This window comes from Rhinolophus sinicus, linkage group LG02 (genome assembly GCF_036562045.2).
Source record: "Rhinolophus sinicus isolate RSC01 linkage group LG02, ASM3656204v1, whole genome shotgun sequence".
NCBI classification, from domain to species: domain Eukaryota; kingdom Metazoa; phylum Chordata; class Mammalia; order Chiroptera; family Rhinolophidae; genus Rhinolophus; species Rhinolophus sinicus.
Window position 1 is genome coordinate 133,723,333 of NC_133752.1, and position 6,238 is coordinate 133,729,570.

The following is a 6,238-nucleotide window of genomic DNA, read 5'->3' on the forward strand; positions in this document are numbered from 1 at the left end:
CCAGGAATTTAAAATAACTGATTAATATACTAAAGGCTCTATTGGAAAAAGAGGACAATATGGAAAAAAAGACAAGTAATATAAGCAGAGAGATGAAAACCCCAAGAAAGAATCAAAAGGAAATGCTAGAAATAAAAAACATAGTAACAGAAATGAAGAATGCCTTTGATGGGCTCATCAGGAGACTGGACGTAGCTACGGAAACAATCAGTGACTTGCAGATACATGAAGCAAAAACTGATAGAACTAAAGGAGAAACAGATAAATCTACTGTTATAGTGAAATAATTCCACACCCTTCGATCAATTCACAGATCCAAGAGACAAAAAAATCAGTAAGGATAGAGTTAAACTGAAGAAACACCATCAATCAACTAGATTTAATTGACATTTATAGAGTACTCCATTGAAGAACAGCAAAACACACACTCTTCTCAAAACCACATTCTGGCACGTAAAACACAGCTTAACAAATTTAAAAGAATTGAGACATCATACAAAGTTTGCTCTTAGACTACAATGGAATTAAACTAGAAATCAGTAACATAGAGATAGCTGGAAAATCCCGACATATTTGAAAATCAAACAACACACTCTAAATAGCACATGGGTCAAAGAATAAGTCTCAAACGGAATTTAAAAAATATAAACTAAATGAAAATTATAATACTGTGTTTCCCTGAAAATAAGACCAGGTCTTCTATTAATTTTTGCTCCAAAAGATGCATTAGGGCTTATGTTCAGAGGATGTCATCCTGAAAAATCATGCTAGGGCTTATTTTCCAGTTAGGTCTATTTTCGGGGAAACACAGTACAACCTATAAAAGTTATAGGTTTCAGTTAAGTAGTGTTTAGAGGGAAATTTATAGAATTGACTACATACATTAGAAAAAAGAAAGATCAATAATCTAAACTTCCAATTTAGAAAAACGAAATAAAGAATCACAAATTTAATCCAAAGGAAATTAAAGCAAACAAATAATAAAAATCAGAACCAAAATTAATGAAACTGAAATCAGGAAAAACCATAGAGAGTTCTCAGTTCCCCTTAGCAAGGTTTAAAACCAAAAGTTGGTTCATTGAAAGATCAGTAACATTGAAAAACCCCTAGCCAGGCTAACCAAGAAAAAAGAGAGGAAAAGAAAAGAAGGAAGGAAGGAAGGAAGGAAAGAAGGAAGAAAGGAAAGAAATAAAGAAAACAGAAAGACACATATTACTAATATTAGATAAAAAAAAAAAGAGATGATATCACTACAAACTTCATGAACACTAAAAGAATAATAAAGAACTATTATAAATAAGTCCATTGCCACAAAATTGATAACGTAGATGAAATTGACCAATTCCTTGAAAGACACAAGCAACTAAAACTCATATAAGGAGAAATAATCTGAATAGGCCTATCTATCTATTAAAGAAATTGAATCAGTAATTAATAACCTTTCAAAACAGAAAGCACTAAACCCAGAGAGTTTCACTGGTGAATTTTACTAAGCATTTAAGGAACAAAAGATATCAGTTCTCTATAATCGGTTACAAAAAAATAGAAGCAGAGGGAACACTTCCTAACTCAGTCTATGAGGCTAGGCTAACATTGTACTAATACTACACCAGGCAAAGCCATTACGAGAGGAAAACTACAGACTGATATCTCTCATACACAGTTTCTGTGGATCAGGAATTCAGGAGCATCTTAACTGGGTGGTTCTGGCCTGGAGTTCCTCGTGACGTTGTAGTCAAGAGTTTGGGCAGGCGAAGTCTTGACAAAGACTGGAGGATTTACTTCACATGGTGCTGGTGGTTGATAGGAGGCCTCAGTTTGTCTCCATGTGGGCCTTTCCATCAGTTGCTTGTGTTTCCATGACATGGAGGCTGGCTTTCCTGGGAATGAAAGATCCAAAAGAAAGCAAGGTAGAAGCTGTAATGTCTTTTATGACCTAGCCTCAGAAGTCACATACTGTTATTTCCTGAATATCCTACTGATAACACAAGCCAGCTCTATTCAATATGGAAAGGGACTAAAGCAGGAGCCACCTTGGAGGTTGTTTACAACATTATACAATGGAATACTTTTGGCAATTAGAAGAAATTACCTATACAGGTAACCAATACATGATGCTCAGATATTACAATGAAAAAAGAGCCAGACACAAAAGAGTACATACCGTATTCCATTTATATGATTTCCTAGAACAAGCGAAATGAGTCTGTGGTTATTACCTCTGTGAGAGGGAGGTATTGATAGGAAATGACACAAGGGAATTTCTGGGATGATGGAAATGTCCTGTATCTTGACAGGGGTGTGCATCACATGGGTACATCATTTGTCAAAGTTGTACAATTAAAAATATTTGTGTGTTTCAATGTAAAAACATTTACCTCAAAAACCGAACCATTAAAAAAAAAAAAATCAAGTGAGAACTGTGAATGAGTGGAAGTAAAGATGAAACAAGAATGGCCGAACGTTGATAATTGTTGAAGCTGGCTGATGGATACATCAGGGCTCATTACATTGTTCTGATTACTTTGTGTTTGAAAATTCCAAAATAATAAAAGACTGAAACCAAACTGTTTTGTGTAATAAGCTTCTGTGAAAATTCATAAACAGAAACCTTATTCAAATATATGGTGATGGAAGGAGAACTGACTGGGTGGTGAACACACAATTTATAGATGATGCTAGATTTATAGATGATGTAATACAGAATTGTACACCTGAAATCTATCTAATTTTAGTAACAATTGTCACCCCAATAAATTAAAAAAAAAAAAAAAAAAAAAAGAAACCTTATTTAAGTTGGAGTTGAGAGGGCCTGTAGGGGATGTTCTCATGCCCTACCACTCATCGTTAATTACCCCAACAAGGAATAGACTATTTTCCATCTCCAACAGGAAGATGTATTTCTACTCTACTACTTTAGCAGGGAGGATCTTCTACTTGCCCAGTAACCACTCGGCCAACGAAAGACTGTTACAACTTAGCCAATGAAAACCCACTACACTTTGAACTCCCAGTTTCCTCTAATGGACTCTGTTCACAAAAGCCCATCTGAACTCCCTTTTCCACTATAAAAGAATGTTTTTCTTCTTTATTCTCTGGACTTGTGCATGGTTCGCCATTAGACTGCATGTCCCAAATTGCAATTCTTTGTTGTTCCTGAATAAACTCATTTTGCTGGAGAAATATCTCGCTATTTGTTTAAGGTCAACTCCAATTCCTTTGGGTAAAAGTTTATCCTTTCTTTCGTTTTTACAATGCTAATTATAAGGGCATGGTGGCATGGTATCTTGTGAAGGCTGCATTATGAATTGCATACTAACAAGGTCAGGTCAACTTAGCAAACCTGATTATAACTGGGGACACAAAAATTTGGTGGTGGGAGGTGGGTAGTGCGAAAATCTTCCAGGAGTACATTTTAACCTCTTAGTAATTATGTAAAGATTTGTGAAACCTGCACAGCTCTTAGGGAAAATGGGACAGCAAGCATTACACAAAGATGGCTCAAAGACCACATTTCCTCTCCAATTAGCTGATTTCCCCCTTCTTCCACAAGAGGGAAGCCAAGAAAGGACCATGGTGATCTGGACATTTAGAGCGCACTACTTTATGTAGTGCCTCCTACTTCTTCCCTCAAAGGCTCTAAGGGTATTTTGGGCAGGGGTGGGGATGTGGGAATGAAGTGAAAGAGTAAAGGAATTTGGAAGGTAGACACACAGGTTATATTACCATACTCCTATCACTTGAGGATCTATTTTTAAATGTGGAAGTACATATGTCTTCTCACAGATGCCAATGAACTTTCTTCCAGAACAGAAGCAAGAAGCCGCTAGTAAGAATGTGTGGAATAATGTGGCGATCTTGGAAACCACAGGATGTATTTTGGGACTCATAGTGCAGATGGCCTGGATACATGAAGTATGTTTAAGGGAATAACTGTTGATGAGGCTAAAGAGTATAGGGAGCCTTGTGCCTACCAGTAGGCACCCATTATCTCATTGAGACAAAAAAATCATTCCAAAAGCTTAAGAATGAGGTTTTGTTTAATAAAGCTTGGTGTAAAAAAAAAAAAATCTTTCTTATAAAATGAAAAAATGTTCTTACAAAATAAATCCTCTTGCAGAATGAATTACATGAACACAGTTCATTCATATAATACTGAGTTATCTTTTTATAATAATATAAAAGAGCAGAAGCACCTTGCAGTTGCATAGCACTTTAGGTATGTCAGATAGTAATAATACTCACTGACTACCTAATACAGGCATACCTGGTTTTATTGTTCTTCACTTATTGCACAGGTGGTGTTATTGTTTTTCCTTTTACAAACCGAAGGCAAGACCCTCCACCAGTGAAGACTTGCTTTATTGCAGGGGTCTGGAACTCAATCCGCAACACCTCCGAGGTCTGCCTATATATATATACATACACACACACACTAGAGACTGCTAGGTGTGTTAGAAGACTTACTTCATTTGATCCTCACAGTAACTTCAGGAGCTAGATGCAATTAATAGCCCCATTTTATGGATGAGGAACCTGAGACAGAGAGGTGAAGTAACCAAGGTTACACAGCTAGTGAGTGGGAGAGCTAGGATTTGAACCCAGGCAGTCTAGCTCCAGTGGCTGTGCTGCACTATGCTGCCTCTCAAAACCAACATAGTCTATTAGTTTTCTGTGGCTGCTGAAACAAATTATCACAAACTTAGTGGCTTAAGCAACACAGATTTATTACCGTGCTTCCCCGAAAATAAGATCTACTAGACCATCAACTCTGAAGTGTCTTCTGAAGCAAAAATTATTATAAGACCTGGTCTTATAAGACTGGGTATTATATATTATTATAAAGACCCGGTGTTATATTATTAATATGTAAGACACGGTCTCATATTAAAGTAAGACTGGGTCTGATATTAACTTTTGCTCCAAAAGATGCATTAGAGCTGATGGTCTGGCTAGGTCTTATTTTCGGGCAAACACGGTACCTTACCAGTTCTGTTGGTCAAAAGTCCTTAAATCAATGAGTCAGCAGGGCTGTGCTTTCTGAATGCTCTAGGGAAAAATTGCCTTTTCCAGCTTCAAGATTCCACCTACATTCCTTGGCTCATGACCCCTTTGTCCATCTTCAAAACCAGTATCTGAGTCTTCTTCTGTCGTTCCATTTCTCCTTGAACACTGCCAGGAAAAGTTTTCCACTTTTAAGGACTGTGATGAGATTCGACTCACCTGGATAATCTCATCTCAAGGTTCTTAAGCTTAATCACATCTGAAAATTCCCTTAGCCATGTAAATAGTCACAGGTTCTGAGAGTTAGGACAGACATCTTCTGGGATTATTCTGTTTACCACACATGGTTTCTCCAAAGGTTTTCACATATATCTACTCATTTGGTATCAACAGTATGTGTCACGTGACAGACCCAGCTCACTCCGCCATTTGTCGTGCAGGGTGGCCTGTGGGGCCTCTAGTCCCGCTCCCCACATAAGAACGCAGGATATGGCTAGGCCAAAAAGGAACACCCATGGAGCCATAGGTAGGGGTCATACCACTATAGTCTCACTGGAGGCTGGAGTCACATGACCTGCAACCTGCTGTCCGTTTCTCTGCCTGCCAACCAGCCGACTCACTCTCAACTCACTGACCAACCAACCATCGCAGCCACGGCAGTTATATCAGTCGCTAATTGGCTAACTGGTAACAGCTGATGGTCAGTTAGCCACAGCTGACGGCCATGTACTACCCGAGCCAGCACCTTTCCACGTGAGGCCGAGAGCCTGGAAACTGCTCTCTGGGACTCTGTCCCCACAGTATGGTAGAACAGAAAGTACATATATTAATTCCATTTTCCAGAGAGACAAAAGGAAAAACTGTTTTCCCCCAAGGCCATATGCTAGTATCAGGGCCCTTTACAATGGATCTCAACCTACCTCTTCAGCTTCCTCCATCTAACCTCTAGTCAGAGTAAACTCCCCCCGCCCCCCAAATGTCATACCGTTTCACAGCTATCTTCAGATGTGTTGTCATACCCTCTGGGAAAGTCCCTACCATCATGACTTGGCAAAAGTTTACTCATCTTTTAATGTCCAACCATGTTCTATGCCAGGTCTTCCCAGATCACACAAGCAGCTAGTGGCTGAGTCCTCACTGCACTGTCATATCCCTCCTATACACTGGGCACGTATCGTAATGTGTGAACACAGGGGGTTCAGTTGGGAATGAGTCTGACTAGTTTTGATGGAGA

At 38.7% G+C, this 6,238-nt stretch overlaps 1 long non-coding RNA gene across 1 annotated transcript; it reads right to left on the reverse strand.

Annotated features, from left to right (window-relative positions):
- Positions 1-374: 374 nt before the first annotated feature.
- On the reverse strand, positions 375-5,941 carry LOC141570073 (uncharacterized). Its single transcript, XR_012493914.1, has 2 exons — positions 4,988-5,941; positions 375-1,880 (listed from the first exon to the last, which is right to left on the reverse strand). It is a non-coding gene; the product is annotated as an uncharacterized LOC141570073 (long non-coding RNA).
- Positions 5,942-6,238: the final 297 nt, after the last annotated feature.